This window comes from Canis aureus, chromosome 13, assembly GCF_053574225.1.
Source record: "Canis aureus isolate CA01 chromosome 13, VMU_Caureus_v.1.0, whole genome shotgun sequence".
NCBI classification, from domain to species: Eukaryota; Metazoa; Chordata; class Mammalia; order Carnivora; family Canidae; genus Canis; species Canis aureus.
Genome location: NC_135623.1, coordinates 67324040 through 67346628, shown reverse-complemented (window position 1 = coordinate 67346628; position 22589 = coordinate 67324040). Strand labels below are relative to the sequence as shown.

Below are 22589 nucleotides of genomic sequence, written 5' to 3'. Positions count from 1 at the left end.
CTTTTACTATAAAGGACAAGATAGTAAATGGTTAAGGCTTACAGGTCATGTGGTCTCTGTCACAATCACTCAACTCTGCTATTGGATTGCAAAAGTAGCCACATGAAGTAGATAAATTAATGAGCACCACTGTATTCCAGTACAACTTTTCGCACAAAACCAAGATGTAGGCTGGATTTGGCCGATGAGCTGTAGTTATAGTAACATATCTAGAGTGAGAAAACTCTTCCTAAAAAAAAAAAAAAAAAAAAAATTCCCTAAACTTTGAAAGTCTCTTCGCTAAACTCCTGGGACAATGATTCCATAGCATGAGTTTTGCAAAAACAGTTCTTTGTAACTTTATCTCCATTCATAGGATATGTGAATATATACTGAGGTTAGTTGGTGGGAAGCAAAAGAAAAAAATCAACCATTATTCTCTTCATTTAACAGATTATGAGGGAGTATAAGACTAACACTTGCAGAGATTACAAAATAAATGTAACTGATTTGTCAATGCCAAAAGATAGAAGTAATCAATTTAGATCACTGCAGCCTGGAAGTCTACTAAACAGAATGAATTATCCAGCCCATTAATTTAAGAATTGGCTTGTGTCGTGAGAACTTCTCTAGTTATTGATACTCTCATTTATATTTTGGCCAATGAAAGAGTAATTTGCCATTGTAATTGACCTCTTAGATCTTGAAAAAAAAAACTAAAGATAATTCCTATTTTTGAGGCATATGTTTTATCATCTGAATTGCTGTTAAGAATTTATAATACCACTGGGTAAATAAATAAGCATTGGCCAATAAGTTGCTTGAGGAAAACCAGGCAGTCTGCCAAATTAAAAAAAAATCAAATATAGGAAAAGTTCAACGTATTTCCTGTGTACTTTCAAGATATTCCATTTGGTTTTTAGTCTCTGCTTAGGGAGCAGAAGCTATGAGAGTATTGTTTCTAGATACGCTGTACTTGTGTTTTTATAACTTACATGAATTGTAGACTGATAAGGGCTGAGGAGGTGTTAGGACCAAGAATGAAGTTATAGGGCATGATGAAAATAATAGAACCAATATGCTTGATAAATAAGTTTGTTATAGGTTCAATGATGAGTAGAAAATTAATAGAAAATTTATGCTAAAATATGAACATGATAACCAGGCATATGTAACACTTGATTTAATCATTTTCTGATTCTAGAAAAGGCAAAAATGTGATGGCCAACCTACAGGATAGCCTCAGTGTTCCTGCATTCTGATATTCAGTCCCTTTGTGTAGTTGCCTACCACAGTGAATAAATACGGACTTGTGTGACCTATGGAATGTATAAGAAATATGACTTTTGAGGCTAGATCATAAAAAGCATTTTAACATCTGATTTGCTCTCTTGTGGGTGACTCATTTATTTTTAAGACATATATTTAAGGTGTATAACATGATGATTTGATATATATACATATATATATATATATGTATATATATAATAGTGAAATGATTGCTATAGTCAGGCTAATTAACATATCTCCTTACCCAGGCACCATTTTGTGTGTGTGTGTGTGGTAAGAGCATCTGAAATCCACTCACTCAGCTATTCCAGTATTCAATACAGCATTATTGCATATAGTCAGTCGCCTGTTGTACATAGATCTCTGGACTTATTCACCCTACAGAACTGCGACTTTGTACCCTTTGACCAAAACCTCCCGTTCCCACCCCCACAAACAGCCTCTGTTATCTCTCTGCTTCTGTGAGTTTGACTTTATTAAAATACATTCCATGTATAAGAAAGATCCTACAGTATTTGTCTTCCTCTGTCTAGCTTGTTTCACTTAGCCTCATGTCCTCTAGGTTCATATTGTCACAAATGGCAGGATTTCCTTTTTTCTTGTGTTTGAATAATATTTCATTATATATATATAGATAGAGAGAGACACTTTCTTCATTTACTCCTCTGTTGACAGACACTTGAGGTTTTTTCCCATTCTTGGCTAGTGTAAATAATGCTACAGTGAATGGGAGTGTAGATATTTTTTCAAGATACTGATTTCATTTCTTTTATATATATCCCCAGAAGTGGGATTGCTGGATCATATGGCAATTCTATTTTTAATGTTTTGAAGGATGTTTACGCTATTTTCCATAGTTTACATTCCCACCAACGGTGTACAGAGGTTCCCTTTTCTTGACATCCTTGTCAACATTTGTTATCTTCTGTCTTTCGGATGATAGCCATTCCAACAAATGTGAGGTGATATCTGATTTACATTTTCTTGATGATTAGTGATATTAAGCATTTTTCCCCATATTCCTCTTGGCCATTTGTATGTCTTCTTTTGAGAAATGTCTACTCAGGGCCTTTGCCCAATTTTAAATTAGATTATTTGTTTTCTACCATTGAGTTGTTTGAGTTCTTATGTATTATGAATGTTAACTCCTTATCAAATGTATAGCTTGCAAATATTTTCTCCCAGACCATAGGTTTTCTCTTAACTCTGTTTTTTTGTAGAGCTTTTGGGATCATATTCAAAAAATCATTTCCAGGCCAATGTCAAGTTTTTTCCTGTTTTCTATTTTTATGGCTTCAGGTCTTTAAGTGTTTAATCCATTTTGAGTTGATTTTTGTTTATAAAGTGAGATAAGGTTCTAATTTCATTCTTCCTCACGTGGGAAACCAGTTTTCTAAGAAATATTATTGAAGAGATTGCCTTTGTGCCATTGTGTATCCTTGGCATCTTTGTTGAGGATCAATTGACCATAAATGCATGGATTTACTTCTGGGCTCTTTATTCTATTTCATTGGTCTCTATGTTTATTTTTATGCTGGTAGCATGCTGTTTGATTACTATAGCTTTGTGGTATATTTTGAAATCAATACTGTGATGTCCTCAACTTCTTTACTTCTTTGTTGCTGTTCAAGGTCATTTTGGCTATTGACAGTTTTTTTTTTTTTTGGTTCCATAGGAGTTTTAAGATTGTTTTTTTCTATTTCTTTGAAAAATGTCATTGGAATATTGATAGGGATTGCACTGAATCTGCAGATTGCTTTGAGAAGTAGGAACATTTAACAATATTAAGTATTTACTGACATGAGATATCTTTGCATTTATTTATGTCTTCTTTAATTACTTTAATCAGTGTTTTATAGTTCTCAACATGCAGACCTTTCACCTTACTGATTAAATCTATTCCTAGTATTTTATTTATTTTATTTTATTGTATGCATTATCAACAGAGTTGTTTTCTTAATTTTTTTGGATTATTCATATTTAGTGTTAAAAATGCGACGGACTTTTGCATGTTGGTTTTGTTTCCTACAACTTTACTAGATTCATTTATTAGTTCTAACAGTTTTTTGGTGGAGTCTTCAGGATTTTCTATATATAAGATCATGTTATCTGCAGAGACAATTTTACTACTTCCTTTCTGAGCTAGATGCATTTTATTTATTTTTCTTGACATATTAGTCTGGCTAAAACTTCCAGTACATCACTGAATAGAAGTGACAAGAATGGGCATCCTTGTTTTGCTCCTAGTCTTAGAGAAAAAGCACTCAGCTTTTCACCATTGAGTATGATGTTAGCTGTCAAATATGGCCTTTATTTTATTTTATATTTTTAAAGATGTATTTATTTATTTGAAAGAGAGAGAAAGAGAGAGAGAAAGTGTGTGGTGGAGGGGCAGAGGCAGAGGGAGAGAGAGTCTTAAGATGACTCTGCACTAAGCACGAAGCATGACATGGGGCTCAATTTTACAACCCTGAGATCACAACCCTGAGATCTAGACCCGAGCTGAAACCAAGAATCAGAACCAGCTGTGCCACCCAAGCACCCCATATATGGCCTTTATTATGTTGAGATACATTCCTCCTATAGCCAGTTTGTTAACATTTTTTATCATGCAAGGGTGTTGAATCTCGTCAAATGCTTTTTTGGCATCTATTCTGAGGATCATATGATTTTTATTGGTTTAATTTGGTTAATGTGGTGTATCACATTCATTGATTTGCATATGTTAAAACATTCTTGTATCCCAGGGATAAATCTGGCTTGGTGATGGATCATGGATCCTCTTAATATTCTGCTAAATTCAAATGATTAGTATTTTGCTGAGAGTTGTTGCATCTATCTTCATCAGGGATATTGGCTTGAGGTTTTCTTTCTTTGTACTATCCTTATCTGGCTTTAGTATCAGGGTAATGCTGGCCTTGTAAAATGAGTTTGGGAGTGTTTTTTTCCTCTTTAATTTTTGGGAGAATTTTGAGTAGAATTGGGCTAATTCTTCTTTAAATATCTGGTAGAATTTACCAGGGAAACCATGGGCTAGTTATGGAGTTTTCTTTGTTGGGAGGTTTTGGATTGCTAATTCAATTTCTTTACTCATTATTGGTCTGTTAAAACTTATTTCTTAATGATTCTGTCTTAATAGGTTGCATATATCTAGGAATTTATCATGTCTTATTTGTTGTCCAATTTATTGGTATATAGGTTTCTTTCCACTTGCCCTTTAATTCTTCGCTTGAATTCAATTTCCTGCATCTGGATTCTCTGTATTTCTCTTTCTTGATTCAGTTCCCTATCTTAACAATTCCAGCTACCTTGACCTTCCTGAACTCTGAACTCTGTTTTCTCAACTCAAGAGAACCACTGGGTTCTATTTGGGTTCTGCCTCCCTGCACTGCAACCTGAAAACTCTCTCCTGGCAGTAGTTGGGGCATTTTTAGATCCCTCTTTGTTTCCTTTTTCTCTCTCAATTCTGCCTATTGGTTCATATAGTTGGTCTAATCTTTTAGTCCTGGTTACTCCTTAATGAATAAAAGTAGGAATTCTAGGGGAGGGGTTTTGATGGGATATGGGAGATTTTCTTGTGGTATAATTTTATATCCAGGATATGAGGTAAAGTTCATATAGTTGGTCTAATCTTTTAGTCCTGGTTACTCCTTAATGAATAAAAGTAGGAATTCTAGGGGAGGGGTTTTGATGGGATATGGGAGGAGATTTTCTTGTGGTATAATTTTATATCCAGGATATGAGGTAAAGTTTTACTGTAGTGCAATATCCCATAAAAGTAAAATCAGTTTTAGTATGTTTTCCAAATACATCAATTCTTGACTTTCATACCTTAAGCGAATTGTTAGGAAGATTATAATTGGTGATTATTTGCCTCATTAAGTAACCGTAATATTATGTTTAAGCATAAGAATATTTGTTATTAATTGAAGAATTGAAGGTAATGTTATTTTTTCCTGCTTCATATATGTAATATTTTAAAAAATTCCATTACTTAAAAACTTTTTAATTAATTGTATTATTATTAGGAAGTTTTGCTTTAGGTACTAATCATATTCTTTATATACTAAACCACTAAAGCTATTGATTTGTGATTTGGTTAACAATATTTAGTAATCTTCCCTAAACAAGATGCCTGGATCAATTAATTGTGTGTAACCATGTATAATTCTAAAGTTCTCTAGGAAACACTAGCTTTGGGTCACAAGTGAAATCACATTTATTTTTATATCCCAATTCTGAAGATTCTCAACAATACCCTTCATGTTCAAGCAGTGTCTTAAAGCATTTCTCAGCTATTTCTGGAAATCCCCAAAGGCATGTCTCATAATGCCTATAAACCAGTCTTATATCAATGAATCACCTGCGGTTCATCATATAGCATCCACCATTTTTGACATTCACTATATATAAAGTCACTGCATGAAGTCACTCTGCTGATATGGCTGATGGCACTCATGGTGAAAATATCACAGCCTTTGCCAAGAGCATCATCTCATGATTCTTAGAGTAATAGCATAGTGTTGGTTTCTATAGAGTATATGCTTGGAATTTCTCCCAAAGTCACTCTTAAAATAGGTCAATTTCTGGCATTCATTCTTCACACAGAATCTCTCAAATATTTTATTAAAAATAGTTCCATCAGCTTCTAGCCTTTACTTTTCTAATCAATGTGATTCAAGCTGGTTTAAGGGAGTTTAAAGGGTAATAGATATAATAAATTTACTTAATTATCCTTTTTCCTTTTCTCCCTAGGGAACCTTGACCTAACCAAGCTACGACCTCTTTCTTCATAACAAAATAATTACCTCCATGTGTATTAAAGTATACAAATTATGTACTGAAAGAGGATGGAGGCTATTCCTATCAACAAATCAAATTACCGAGGTACTTTTAGAAAATTGATGCCAGAGAAGTTTTGAATAAATACATTATAAAATTCCCAGTCTCTATTAACTAGGGATGATTAATCCTATTTTTTTAAATCAATATGTATCAATACATGGGTCATTTCCTATAACTAGATTGTGTAGTTTTCCTGAATAATGATCCATTGTACTAAGTGCTTTACATCTGTTAACCTAATTCTCACAATAACTTTATGCATTAGAAACATTCATATCTCCATTTCATAACTTCCCTGAGTTACTATAGGTAGACAGGAGAGGAGCTGGGACCAGAGCTGTGTTAGTCTTACTATGATGCTTTGCCACTTTAAAGAAGTAAACTCTATAAATATTTAAGTTGATTATAATTTTGAGCCCCATTTTGAACACTTGTACATTTTTGATATACCTTTAATACCCATTTATCCTTTAAAACTTATAAATAGTCATATATGGAATTTAAGAAACAAAACAAATGAGCAAAACAAAAAGAAAAAAAAGAGAGACAAACCAAGACGCAGATTCTTAAAAAAAAAAAAAAAATTATTTATTTATGAGAGACACAGAGAAAGAGGGAGAGACACCAGCAGAGGGAGAAGCAGGATCCCTGCCAGAGCCCAATGTGGGACTCAATTCCAGCACCCCGGGATCACGCCCTGAGCTGAAGGCAGATGCTCAACCACTGAGCCACCCAGGTGTCCCGAAGCTGATTCTTAATTATAGAGAACAAACTGATGATTACTAGAGGAGAGTTGGGAAAGGGGATGGGTGAAAGAGGGGATGGAGATTAAGGAGTGCACTTGTCCTGATGAGCACTGGGTAAATGGAAGTACTGAATCACTCACTAGATTATATACCTGAAACTAATACTACATTGTGTGTTAACTAACTGGAATTAAATTAAAACTTCATAAGAATCATAAATTATTTTTTAAAATTGTCAGATTGTGGATGGAGCTACATAAGCTAAGTATATGGATTAAAATAGAAGATTCAGGGGTCCCTGAGTGGCGCAGCGGTTTAGCGCCTGCCTTTGGCCCAGGGCGCGATCCTGGAGACCCGGGATCGAATCCCACATCGGGCTCCCGGTGCATGGAGCCTGCTTCTCCCTCTGCCTGTGTCTCTGCCTCTCTCTCTCTCTCTCTATCTCTGACTATCATAAATAAATAAATAAAAATTAAAAAATGAAGATTCAGTAAAACCACTGTGTATTTTTAAATATCTTATACTGACTGTACAAGATTATTTTATTTCTCTTTTATTTTTGAACTTTTAACATATTTTCCTACATATATACAAACATATATACATACTTATATTTCTTGATAATGCTGGATATTTGGATATTAGTCTATTATACTTGAAGATTATAAAGATAATAGTTTTGTTTTGGGGTACTGTGGATTGGTATCTTTTACTCTTTCAAGTGTCATAGAGATACATCTGCTTAAATTCATTCCAGTGTGCCTAACTCTAGGCACAGTAATGGACCAAGACAATTTTTTTCTTTTTCTTTTGTTGGTTTTTTTTTTTTTTTTTTTTTTTGAGTAGACTCTATACCCAGTGTGGGGCTTGAACTTACAACCCTGAGATCAAGAGTTACCTGCTTTACTGACCCAACCATCCAGGAACAACAACAAAAAAGTTTTTTTCAAATACATTGCTAATCTTTAATTTTTTTAAAAAAATATTTTATTTATTTATTAGAGATAGAAAGAGCATGAGCACTTGCACAAGTTGGGAGAGAGGCAGAGGGGGAGGGAGAGGAACAAGCTGACTCCACACTCATCACCTAGCCTGACAAAGGTCTTGATCCCACATCCCTGAGATCATGACCTGAGCTGAAATCAAGAGTGGGTCGCCCAACTGACTGAGCCACCCAGGCACCCCAAATACATTGCTAATCTTATTTCACTGCATCCTCTTGTTTAAAACACTTGATCCATCTAACACATTCTAATGTTAATACATTAGAACTAAAAGGGGGAAGTAGGAAGGGACGTGTAATCATTTTGTGCTCTGAGATAGAAGTAGCACTCTTGCCTTGGTGTCAGGGCCAGCTGTGAGAAGTCGATTTCAGATATTTGTCTAGAGATTTATCTGGAAAGAATATTGCCTGCAACTGTCATATGATATCCTCAGTCTAGGTACTTCTCTGTAATTATGATCGAAGGGGCCCCTTGAACAGGCTCTTGAGCAATCAAACAGCTAGTCGTTCCCTTGGTGTGTTGGTACACTGCATGCAGTTGGTGTGTCAAGTCATGGAAGCAATGGGAGAGGATTTTGGTAAGGGAGAGGTGGACGATTCCGATTTGAGTAATTAGGGTGTTGCAGTGTGTAGCTTAGAGACACTAAGTGTCTGGGCGGGGGTCAGATGGTCAGAAGAAGGGGTAACATGAAGGAAAAAAAAAGGAAGCATGGATTATGTTGATTTCAAGGTTTTATTGCACTTAAACTCTGTGCTCAGCTGAATTCCAGGGGTCAGTGCTATCAGTCGCATCTTTGACTCTACTTAGATATGTCTACTTATCCTAAACCCAAACAATGTTTCTCTTGCTCCTCAGTTTCCCTGAGAGTCATTTACTTTTGTTTTTTCTGCCCTCTTTAATTCTCTGTTGATTAAGGCTTAGCTTTAAAAACATTTTTTTCACCTTTCCAGTAGGAATCCAAAGAGTTCTCATCTTGAAATATCACTTACTAAAATTCCTTTTCAAGTTAGTTCATTAGATAGCCACCAAGGGTTAAGGATTGTTATTTGACACATTTAATAATTTGTATTGTACACACGAGCTATACTGAAGCATCTGAGAAATGACTTCTATGGAGTCCTTTGCAATTGACAATGACCAACACCAGGAAAATATTTATGTCAGAGGAGAGTTTGTGGAGGTTCCTGTTCATGGAACAGGGTCATCTACACAGTGTGTAAACAGGTTAAATGCCATCCACTGCAGTGGGGCTTTCAGAAGGGTCAGCTTTCCTATCCAGCAAGTCTTTTAACTGTGTGATTCTTTATGTAGGCTTAATTCTAACTTTGTCTATACCTTACCAAGTGTATTTGGACACAGTACTAAATATACACATTCTAATTCTTTTTCTCGATGATGTTTTCATTTTTAAGCAGTTTGTCGTATTTAGAATATGCTACTGTATGTTTATGATCTTATATGATTATAAGAAAATTAAATGATTTCTTATGATGAACTGAATGGACACTTGTCTTTCTTGAATGCATGGGGAGTTTTGCCCTTGTATATGCTGCATAAGAAACATCTAACCAATATCAAACATAATATATACTGTACATCCGTGTAAACCACATGTGGCAAACATGATTTGCCATGCAGATACCCCTTCGAGAAGGGATGTTTGTTAGCTGTAGCCTCCTCTTGTTAACCCCTTTGGGCCCACCTTAGTTTGTGAGTCAAGGTCATACTCTTCTTGAGGTGAGGCAGTCAGTGGTGAAGCAAGATAGCAGAACAAAGGCATAGCCATTTCTACCCAAATGCGATTCCTCTATCAGATCATCTCTGCTCCTGTGCTCCCTGGGGTAGGCAAATGCTCTGTTAGATCTGCATGGCTGCCCACAGGTCGTCCAGCCTGATCCCACCTCTTCTTTTCTGCTTTCACAGATATCACCCCCCAGAAAACTTTCTGTACTCTGAACTCTGTCTCAGCATTTGTTTCCTAAAGTCAGAACCCAGTTGCAATTGTAGAGTTTTAAGGTTCACCTTAAGCTTTTGGCTTTCCTTTTAATCTCCAATTTCTCCCTAGAAATGTAAGAATTAAAGAGAAAATCTTGGGTTCCTGGGTGGCTCAGTTGGTTAGGTGTCTCTTCAGCTCAGGTCATGATCTCGGGGTCCTGGGACCAAACCTTAGGTGGGCTCCCTGCTCAGCGGGGAGTCTGCTCTTCCTTCTGCCTCTGCTTCCAGCCTCAAATAAATAAATTAAATGATTCTTTAAAAGAATTAAAGAGAAAATGTAACATAATTCAGTCTTTTTTTGGATAACTGCTATTATTGTTCATCCTCCCTGGGCCTTCTAGTTGCATGAAGAGAGTGAAACCAGTGTTTACAAATATACCTGTCCTTTCCTGGCCTCAATTTTAGTGCTACGGAATGAAGATGGCCATCTGCAGAACGTTAAGCTCAAATTTAAGCACCATCTTATCTTTTTCATTAAAAAGGAAAAATCCAGCCTATCTTTCCAGCTTGATAAAATAGACTACTGCCTTCTAATTGGTCATTTTAATAAAAAGAAAGTGACTGGTAATCATATAAGCTTCAGCTATTTAAAAAATGTTGCTTCAGTAACTGTTATACGTGTCTGCTCTAATGAGCTTTCCCAGATCTCTATGTGCTAGGAAATTCATTTGGGTTATTTAAAGTCAATTGTATGAACCTTTAAACATGCAAAAATGATGTTAGTACCCTATCCTATGGTTTCTAAACTTTAAACTAATGCTGAGATGGTTTTTATTGGGTTAATTGGCTAAAATATGAAGTTTCTAATTGCCAAGTCCATACAGTGTGTAGAGGAAAAAGAGATGAAATTCTGCTTTCATAGGATAAGATAAAAGCTCTTTACAGCTTCAGTTGGCTGGCTGTTGAGAAATTAAAGAAGGTAACAGCAAAAGACCCAGAAAATACTCCTCTTCCTGGAGTCTTTTTATTCTCTAGTTTTCTCAAACCATTACGGAATTTTCAACATAACATTTTTAAAAGGCCTTATCTTAACAATTTTAAAAGGCCTTATCAACATGTCTACATTTCTATCACAGCCCTGCTACCCGCCTTTTGTGTAAAAATGGCGTCCTTTAACTCCCTTTAAATTTGGTGTTTTGGTCTATAACAAACTTCTTCAGGAGGCTGTTGTAATCACCAAATGGGAAGGTATACATGAAAACACTTTGTAAGCTTAACAAGGTCTATGCTGGTATCAAGTAGTAGTAGTTGTTGTTTTGTATTATCAAATCTAGAAAACAGAATGTATTGATTTTGAAAAAAGTTATTAGGTATTTTGCAAGGAAAATGAGGCAAATGTATTATTATCACAATATCATCATTTCAACCACAAACAGCTTGGACAGCTTGGAAGGGCATAGTGACTGTGACTCAAGTCAATCAATTTCTGTGCATTTGAGATTTGGCCATCATAGAGCGTGCAACGAGACATAAATCTTTTTGCGAGATTCATTTGCTAAGTGACCATGTACCTCTGAATTTGAAATATATACAGTTGCATGTATTATTGAGGACTTCTTGGTTTTGGTATAACATATTCTTGCTCATATATTCTTGAATTCCTTCTTTTTTTCTCTTCTTTTTTCCTTTTCTTTTTAGTTAAGAAATACTATTTTTATGGAGTCATGTGTGGCTATATATGTGAAATTATATGAGGAAAGCTTTTCATGGCATAACTTGAGCCAACTTTTTTTTCCAGCAGGGCTACCTTTCTTATAAGTATCTTTCTGTATCCTGGAGCTCATTTATCTTACTGTGGTATTCTTCTGCAAAGGTAATCTGATTTTATTAAACAAGGGAGTGACAGGATGTTTCCTGAGATGTGTTTTGCCAACGGGAATATGGCATATAATGTATAGGGCCTTAACTAAAAAATCATCAGAAATCCTATATAGGTATAAGTCACTACATCAAAACATATTTCTGTTCAAAACAACATATTTATGTTCAGTCCAGAAATATTTTTTGAATGCCTACTATGTGTCAAAACTTTGGAATTGTTGAAAATACAACATAACTACCCAACAAAAGGAAACAAGATAGCCATTATTCCCTCATTAATACATTTGATTTTCTTTGGGTTTTAAAATAAAATTTAATACACTCGCTTCATTAAAATTTCAAACACTACGTAAGATTGACATAAATGAAAAGTGAAGATCTCTTCCCTCCAAAATTCCCATTAACACTCCTTGAAGTAACCACTCTTAAAGTTTGTTGTGTATCCTTTCAGAACGTGTACATGTGTATGTTCAGTATTTGTTCAGTATTTGCTGTAACAAAATACCATAGACTGAGTGTATTAAACAACAGACATTTAAGGCTTTTATTTACCACAGTTCTGGAGGCTGGGAAGTATAAGATGAAGTTGCCAGTCATTTCAGTTCCTGGTGAAAACTCTCTTCCTGGCTTGTAGGTGGCTGCCTTCTTACTGCATCCTGAATGGTGGAGAGAGGGATCTCTCTCTTTCTACTCTTCTTATAAAGCCACTGATACCATATTATGAGGGACCACACTCATGATCTCATCTTATACTACCTTCCAAAGGTCTCTTCTCAAAATGTCATCCCCTTAGGTTAGGACTTAACATACAAATCTGGAGGGAGGGGACACAATTCAGTCCATAGGATGATAGGTATATACACACACACATATATGTAAATATATGAAATATATATAATGTTATATGTGTATATATAAAACATTTGACTATATTTAACAATTTGAATCATATCATACTGATGGTAAAGCATTGTAATTTTTAAAAATAGATTTATTTATTTATTTATTTATTTATTTTAAAGATTTTATTTATTTATTCACAAGAGACACAGAGAAAGAGGCAGAGACATAGAGGGAAAAGCAAACTCCTTGTAGGGAGCCTGATGTGAGACTCGATCTCCGGACTGGGATCATGCCTTGAGTCGAAGGCAGGCGCTTAACGGCTGAGCCAGCCAGGTGTCCCAAAATAGAATTTATTTTTTTAAAGCACTTGTAGGTTCACAGAAAAATTGAGTGGCAGTATAGAGACTTCTCATATATCCCCTGCCCCTTCACGAGCATTACCTACCCGCTATCAACATCTCCTTTCAGAGTGGCACATTTATTACAATCAATGTACACACTGACACATAATCATCTCCCAGAGTCCCTAGTTTAAAGGGATTCACTCTTGGTCTTATACATTCTACAGGTTTGGACAAACAGAATTACGTGTATCTGCCACGATGATATCATACAAAGTAGTTCATCTGCTCTGAAAATTCCATGTTTCATTTATTCATCCCTCCTTCTTCCCTAACACCTACTGATCTTCTAACTCCCCAGAATTTTGCTTCCAGAATGTTACGCAGTTGGAATTACACGGTATGTCATCTTTTCACCTTGGCTTTTTTTCACTTAATAATGTGCATTTAAGTTTCTTCCATGTCTTTTCATATCTTGATGGCTCATACCTTTTTAAGCTCTGAACAATATTCCATTGTCTGGATGTACCACAGTTTATTCATTCACTTACTGAAGGACATCTTGGTTGCTTCCAGTTTTGGCAATTATAAATAAAGCTAATATAAACATCTATGTGCAGGATTTTGTGTCAACATAAGTGATTAATTTCTTTGGACAAATACAAAGGAGGGAAATTGCTGGATTTTGTATGGTAACAATTTGTTTATACTGCCAAACTATCTTCCAAAGTGGCTGTACTATTTTACATTCCTACCAGCAGTGAATGAATATTCCTGTTGCTCAACATCCTCACCAGCATTTGGTGTTGTCAGTGTTCTGGATTTTGGCCATTCTAATAGGTATGTTTTGTTTTAATTTGAATTTCCCTGATGACATTTGATGTGGAACATCTTTTCATAGGCTTATTTGCCATCTCTATATCTTCTTTGTCGCAGTGTCTGTTCAGGAATTTCCCTCATTTTTATATTAGTTTGTTCGTATTCTTATTGTTGAGTTTTAGGAGTTTTTGTTGTTGTTTGTTTTTTAGTTTATGGATAACAGTTCTTTATCATATATATCTTTTGCAAACATTTTCTCCCAGTGTGTTTTTTGTCTTGTCATCTGCTTAATAGTATCTTTCACAGAACAGAAATTTTTGCTTTTAATGAAGTCTAGCTAATCATTTTTCCTTTCATGGATCATGCCTTTGGTGTCTTTGCTACACCCAAGATCATTTAGGTTTTTCTCTTATGTTATCTTCTAGGAATTATATAGTTTTGCACCTTGCATTTAGGTCTGTGATCAATTTTGAGTTATTTTTTGAGGGGTATAAAGTCTGTGTCTAGATTTTTGGGTTTTTTTTTGCATGTTCATGTCCAGTTCTAGCTCTACTTGTTGAAAAGATTCTTTTATCCATGGTATTGCCTTTGCCTTTGTTCAAGATCAGTTGGCTATATTTATATGGAGCTATTTTTGAGCCTTTGTTCTCTCCCATTGTATTATTTCACCAATACGACATTCTCTGGATTACTGTTTTATCATTCGTCTTGAAGTCAAGTCGTGTTAGTCCCCCAACTCTGTTCTTTCAATATTGTGTTGACTGTTTTGAGTATTTTGCCTCTCCATATAAACTTTAGTATCAGTTTGTTAATATCCCCAAGATAACCTGCTGAGATTTGATTGGGACTGCTTTGATTTTGTATTTCAGATTGGGAAGAACAGACATTTATTTGACTATTAAATTTTTCTATCAATGAACATGGAATATCTTTCATTTATTTAGTTCTTCTATGATTTCTTTCACCAGAGTTATGTAATTTTCTTCATATAGATCCTATACATATTTTGTTTTATTTGTACCTAAGTATTTTATTTTGAGGGATGCATTTGACTAATTTTACATGAATAATTTTCATTGTATGAATAATGCAGTAAAAATATTAAGGAAAATTTCAAAAAAATAAAATAATCAAAATAATGTTACCCATATAGTTTTGCTTATTAATATTCTCTTCCAGTTATTATCTATATGAATACCTAATTTGCAGTTATATTTGCATATATTTGCATTGCAAATACCCTTTTAAATCCCACGCTTAAAAAATTGACATTGATGTGAATGTTTTTCTTGTGACTATGTGGTCTTTATCATTAGCCTTGTCAAAAACTGCAAGTATGTATATCATTATTCATGCCTGTCAATAGCTGATTTTTTTTTCTTACCATAAGTAAGAAGTTGGTTTTAAAATTCACAACTTACTAGGAAAAGTAGTAGGAAAATACTCATATATGGCTATAAGTATTCTGTAATTTTCTAGTTTTGTGACTTTGAGTAAGTTCAGAATTAACTGTTAACTATGCTTCATTTTTCTTATTTATAAAGTAGGTTCAAATAATTCATATTTTTCCTGAAGTGTAATGAGGGGTAAATCCCATAAGCTATTTTAACTCCTTAGACTATTTACTAGCTTATAGTATGTGCTCAATAAATGTTACATGTATATGTTTATTCATCAAAAATATTAACAAATACTTATTAAAATGATTAACAGATTTCAAATGTTAGGTATACAGTTAAATCAACACCAGACATTTTGAAGTCCACAAGGAATACTATAAACCAAAGGATTCTGCAATAATTTTAGCAAAAAAGTAATCCAGTATTAAAGCTATTTTTCTTTTCTGTTAACACAACAGTAAAAGATGAATAGACCAGTTATGGATGACTCAACTTTTCCCATTAATCAGAAACTTCAATTGACTCAGTTGATTGCTGACAGCTATTTTCTGAATATTTACAGAAGGCAGTGAATGGATGACCCACAGAAATATTATTAGGAGAAGATGCCACATAAAAATGCAGTAGACCGTGAAGAGTTTACTGTACTTAGCAAAAAATATAACATTCCCAGGGCTTTATCCTTGCCAGTGATGAAATAGTAAGCCTTTATGCCTAAAATGCTGGCATTCCAGAAAGATGGATGTCTTCTTTCAAAGTTCTCCTGAACAAGCCATGAAGAACAGCATTAGCTGACCCTAAGGGTATGGTTGACTTTGCTACACAGAGCAGCAAGAGTGACCTTAATTCCATATCCATCAATGAGATTTATGATCTGCTTATAAAAGGCAAAAAGCAGAAAATACATTAAATGCTAATAGAATCCACAGTAAAAACTTTACAAGGAATATACATATGCATGCACATATGCACACATACACGAACATGGATATATTTTGATTGTTGCTTTGCCAGAAAGATATGCAGAAGGACCTTCAATGTGTGACTCTTGATTCAGAAAAGGCTGAAAATGATGAAGATATATATTTTAAAGTAAGTCATGGCCTTACCCTCCTTCTTGATACTTCTAATGATCCTGAAATTTTCTCTTAATGTTTTTTGTTGTTGTTGTTGTTGAAAAGGAAATCTGAGTAGATTGGATCTATGCATAATCATTTTATGGTTGAGCAAAATTTTATGTTCCTCTACAACAATCCAAGAGAGACTGGGATTTCTTCCAGGAGCTATCCTGTGCTTCGTTAATTTTAAGGCCACCTTCAACTACACAGATCGTAGTTACTTAAGAAGAATTCCTATACCATAAGGACAGATAAAATTTCTATTGGATATTTAGGCATTTGATTCTTTTCCAAAAATCATAAGGAATGTTTTTTGAAATTCTAGGGACAAATGCAAAATTGAGCACATTCAAGAATCAGGTGATCTTTCTTTGCAACAGTTTATGTAAAAAACAGTTTCATCAAAAATTGTTTCCTGCTGGAGTTAAAATAATAAAATAGAATTTCGATAAAACCATTTGCAACTTGGAGAAAATCAGAAGTTGAAATTTGGGTTACCACCAAATTTTTAATAGTGTAAGAACTCTAGTCTTGTTTTCAGAAAACTAGGGGAAAAAAGACAAGGAAAATTTACTCTGTATGGAGATTTTTAGTTCACAGAATCTTACACTTTAACGGAGCCTAGACATCATTCAGCCCCCGCCACACCACCCCATTAAAAGACCATCTCTCCTATTTTCCATGGTGTTTTTGTCATATGATCATTCATATGCCCTGATATTCCAGCAGTTTTACTGTTGGACACTTTTAGTTGCTGAAATCACTTATATGGAGATGCGACTCCTCCTTAAAATACTCACTAATTGTTACTGGATCTGCCTCGAATTAGGAGAGAAGATTTGTTTCTTTTGTTTACTGATGTCATTTTATGAAATAAAAAAGTCATAACAGCTTTAAGAAAACTATTTTGCTCTTCTCAATCTTTTCTTGCTTAGGCTAAGCCGAGTTATACACACAGATTTTGGAGCCCAGCTGAGATAAGACTCCTCTTTGCCTCTACCTAATTTTGTGGCATTGTTGAACCTTTCTACATCTTAGTTTCATTGCCTATCAAATAGCTAAGAAGCAACTAACCTTGTACGTCTCTGAGACTTAAATAACAACCCATACTCTCAACTTTTTTTAACTACTATTTTTAATTTTCTTGAACCATTCCTTGTGTAACTTAAATCCTTAAGAGCTAGAATGGATCCAGATAAGTTTGATTTGAATCCATTTCTTTGAAAAAGGTCAGTGTTTAATTTCTGTAAGTTTCTGGGAGTGGAGGTTGAGAGAGACAAAGGGCAGAGAGAAGGATGAAGGGAGGGAGGATGAGAGGAAGAGGTGTTTGTGTGGTGCAGTTACATTACTCTGGCATCTGATGCTCAGGGATTTTAACTCCATTGAAGTCTTGCTTTTCATTTTATGGATAATATTACTTCTTTTATTTCTCCTGGAGTCAATCTAAACATGAAATTCAGACCCTTTTTTTTTTTATTTTAAAAGGATTTAGAAAAAGTTTCCCCAAAATTTGCCACTTTAGGGACATTTTGTAGACTATTTTGAGCTGAAGGCAATCAAGACCCAGTGGCCTTAAGAGAAACTTGTTTCCTCCTTTAACAAATTCCAGAAAAAACTAAGTGAGAGTTCTTTTCTAGTATTAGAGTTATTACCAGAGATAGATTTTATGTGATGACCCACCCGCATGGCAGGACAAACATCTAATTACCAAACATTGGCTCTTCTTATTGCCCTATGACTAGCCCTCCATCCTTTGAAGCCCCAGGTTCCTATCCCATTGCTGAACGTAGGATGTCACATATCCTCATTTTACCTTTCTGTCTTTGAACCTCTTGTGTTTGTGGTTTTCCTATATATATACAAAAGTAGATTTTCTTCTGTTAATCTGTCTCATGTCAATTTAACTTTTAGATTAGCCATTAGAATCTTTGAAAGGTAGAATAAAATCTTTCCTCCCCAACAATTACATGCACTTGATCATACACACATATACACATCACATCAAGTCTCTGACTATACAGAAAAATTAATAAAAGTTTGGGAAATTAAAAAAGCTTTTGTTTGTAGCATATAAAAACTTAAATATGTGACATCTTTGTTCTTGCAGGGAGGGAAAAATAATTTTCCCTCTATCCTTCTAGGTTCTTGGCTAAGATTGACGTGTAATAAAAAGATTAACAGGAGAAAAGCAAACATACTGAATAACATGTACACCTCCGGTATACATGGGAGGTAACCAGGAAAACTGAGTAACTCCCTGAAAAGGCCCAAGCCGCCACCTTAAACACCATCTCTAGCTAAAAACAAAAGAGATGTTGGGGGTGAGAGTGGGGGTGGGGGTTGGTGGGTAGAGACCGGTTATGGGAGGCTACCAGGAAAAGCACAATCAACCAGGGTAAGGTTGCTATGCATTAAGTCATTGCCAATAAGTTTCTTGAGATTTAGAGGCATCCTCCTCTTCCTGGGACAGAGAGGCAGTCACCCTTCCAAATGGAGATTTCTCTTATAAATGTAAATGTCTCTTACAAAAGGGTAACTTCTATTTAGTTGTCAAAATATTTCCTATTTCTTAAAGATAATCAACCTAAAATAATCCTTTTGCCAAAGAGACATATTTTAGGGGGCAAATTCTCCTCTTCATTCTAAAATGGTTTCTCTAGGGGCACTTGGGTGGCTTAGTTTGTGGGGCATCTGCCTTTGGCTCAGGTCATGATCTCAGGGTCCTGGGATCAGCCTCACAGGGCTCCCTGTTCAATGAGGAGTCTGTTTCTCCCTCTCCCTCTGCCTCTCTTCCTCCCCTCCATTCTCTCTCTCTCTCTCAAATAAATAAATAAATCTTTTAAAATTTTTTTAAAAAATAAAACATTTTCTCTACATTCAAGTATGTGTCTTTGTCACTGCTCTTTTCTGGTCTCCTCTCCTGCAGAAGCAAGAGCACCAAAATTCCTCTAGGGAGTTTCCCTCATTAAAAGGATCAGATTCTTAAGATGCAATTAGTCTAAGAGTATTAGTGACAGCTATTACAAAAATGATTTGGCTCTAATTAATAAATTTCTTTTTTTAGAGATCTTATCCTTTCATAAAATTCAATAACAAAATAATGTAATCCGACAGAGAGTTTTTGGTATTGTCAATGTGGGGAGGCAGTTTAGCTATTTATGGAAGATCTTTAAACAAGAACAGTTTTTATTACTTTGAAATCACTTGCAGATGTTATTCAATATCTTTGCAGTTGCCATAAGATCAAAACTAAGATATGGCACTTGTTACAGCCATCTGTTTAATGCTTCATTGAGAAACTTTATTCTTTAGCTTTTTTGATGTTACTTTTATGAGTCTAAATCTCTGCAAAGGTAATGTTTAAAATCATTGTCTTCATGAGTACCTTACTTGTGGGGTTTTAAGCCTGTCTTCACTACTAAATGAGATTATAAGCTATATGGAAGTAGATATTCTGGTATGTTGTTTCCTGTTATTTGCTTATCATTTGGCACAATGTCTGGCACATGGGAGAGTTTCAGTAAATGTTGGTAGAATGAGTGAATGAACGAAAACAATTTTTAAGATTCAACAGAATAAAAATGGCAAAAATCACTCAATTCATTTTTAGATAAGGAAAAAAGGGGCCTTAATAACTGTCTAGTTGCCCAGTATAAAAAAATTAAAACCACAGTTTCAATTATTATAAGCATTGTTACTATGATTGGGCATTAATCATAATCACATACTCAAAAAGCCTAATTATGAGTTGATATTACAATTAAAGGTTATGGAGAAAAGCAAAGGAACAGAGCAGTGAGGCCTAATTTTGGTAATGGTTGAAATTGCTGTTTGCTACTCATATCAGAATAATAATTATTGGAGCACCTGGGTGGCTCAGTGGTTGAGGATCTGCCTTTGGTTTAGGTAGGGATCCCAGGGTCCTGGGATGAAGTCCCACATCTGGCTCCCTGCGTGGAGCCTGTTTCTCCCTCTGCCTATGTCTCTGCCTCTGTCTGTCTCTCATGAATAAATAAATAAAATCTTTTAATAAAAAAATAATTATTGGTAAAAAATAGTATGGGAATAACTTGTTATTTTTTTAAAGATTTATTTATTTATTTATTTATTTATTTATTTATGATAGACATAGGGAGAGAGAGAGAGAGAGAGAGGCAGAGACACAGGAGGAGGGAGAAGCAGGCTCATGCAGGGAGCCCAACATGGGACTCGATCCCGGGTCTCCAGGATCGCGCCCTGGGCCAAAGGCAGGCGCTAAACCTCTGAGCCACCCAGGGATCCCCTAACTTGTTATTATTTAGATAAATGTAGATAGAATTTTTGCAAGAACCATTTCTTAGATATTAATATACAATCACCACCTTCCTCTCTCCTCTTCTAGTGAAAGACAGAGATCCAAGAGTCTGAATTCTGAAGCCAGGCTGTCTGGGTGTAAATCTCAGCTCCGTGCCTCCCAAGTCATTCATCTCTGGACAAGCTGCATAACTCTCATTGCTTCCTTTCCCCACTTGGAAAATGGAGATGATAATGTACCCACTGCCTAGTATTATTTAATATTTCTAATCTCCTGGCTCCCTCTCTCTTTCTCTTTCTCTATCCTTCCTTCTTTCTTTCTTTCCTTCCTTCTCTTTTTCAAAGCAGTATCCCCTTAATTGCTGCATCCTTTTATAACAATTTTCTAATGTGCTTTATATTAAACTGAGCCATATGAAATTGGTTCATTGTTGAAGGGGAACAGAATGTATCACTTCAAATCTGCCTCTTTGGCGAAAGGATTATTTTAGGCTGATTATTTTTAAGAAACAGAAGACACAGGAAATGTAGATATTACTCTGTTATAAATCACATTACAAGGGAAATCTCCGTTTGCAAAGACTGTCTTTCTCTCTATGTGGGAAAGAGGGGGATGCCTCTAAATCTCAAGAAACTCTCATCAGTGAAGAAGGTGATGACTTAAGGCTTAGCAACCTTACCCTGGTCTATTGTGTTTTTCCTGGTAGCTTCCCATAACTGGTCTCTACCCACCAACCCCCCCCCAACCCCACCCTACAACACTTTCTTTTGATTTTAGCTGGAGATGATATTTAGGGTGGTGGGCTTAGGCCATTTCAGGGAGTTACTCGGTTTTCCTGGGTATCTCTCATGTAATACAGGAGGTATATATATTATTCAGTTTACTTTTCTCCTGTTAATCTGTCTTTTTATTACAGGTCAATCTTAGCCAAGAACCTAGAAGGATAGAGGAAAATTATTTTTCCTCTCCCACAATATTTTTTTGGGAGAGACTATAAAATGGGAATATATAGTCTTTAGGAAAGATACAACAAACTTAAATGAGCAGATAAACAAAGTTTGAGTTAAGATAATGTTTGAGTTAAGAATTTCTTTATTCTTTCCATAGAGAACTCTTTTTATTCCCCTACTGAAGAGGACTATGGCAATTATTACATTACATTTTACCCCTACAACTTTATTTAAGACTTTTTTTTTTTTTTTTTTACATTTCGACATCTCTGACACTGGGATGTATTTTACAATCTGTAGAGCCTAGTAGTTACTGTCATAGAGATGCTCCGGTTATCATAGAGTGGCTGTCATTGTGTGTACGTGGATGTATTTTTTAAAAATATTTATGTATTTATTTTAGAGGGAGGAGGGGCAGAGAGAGAGAGAGAGAGTGAATCTCAAGCAGACTCCCTGCTAAGCAAGGAGCCCCCATGACTCTGGGCTCAATCTCACCTCCCTGAGAACATGACCCAAGCTGAAATCACCAGTCGGTTGCTCAATTGACTGAGCCACCCAGGTGCCCTATGAATTTAGTCATAACTGTACATATTGTCATTGGATTTATGTGCATTGCTGATACTAAATATTTTGAGTTTAATTGTGATTTGAGATGTCTAAAATATGTTAATCTATGGTTTGGCCTTTTCTGAAATCTATAAAGAAAAGCGAAGGAAACAAAACAGTGAAGACTAATTTTGGTATTAATGACACAAATATTTGTCATTGTCATAATAATCACAATTGTATTATTTTCTTCAAAAGTAAATACAAGTGCTTTGTGGAAGCTCACAAGAAGAGAGACTCACAAGAAGATTAAGTTGTGTTATATTTTGTTACCAAACTATTTTCAGAATGATTGCATCTTTCACTGTGAAGGCAAGATAAATTGTTAAAATCCTCAGATTGGACTTTTTAAAATTTCAAAGTAGAGATTGATGGGATGAGAGAGGTTATTTCAAAAAGTATGATGTGAAAAACGTATCTACATGAAAAGAAAGTATTTTATCATAGAGCAATTAGTATTTAGTTAGTTCTTTTAATAAGCAGTACATAAAATAATGATGTATCGTGCAATCAGTGTCATTTTAGATTCACTGAGACA

General features: G+C 35.1%; 1 long non-coding RNA gene across 3 annotated transcripts in view; it reads left to right on the top strand.

Annotated features, from left to right (window-relative positions):
- Positions 1-22589, top strand: part of LOC144282643 (uncharacterized) — a 43176-nt gene that overhangs the window by 6093 nt on the left and 14494 nt on the right. For all 3 annotated transcript variants that reach the window (XR_013351142.1, XR_013351140.1, XR_013351141.1), the window contains 2 exons: positions 6025-6156; positions 20583-20730. This is a non-coding gene — a long non-coding RNA (uncharacterized LOC144282643). The remainder of the gene's footprint in view (positions 1-6024; positions 6157-20582; positions 20731-22589) is intronic.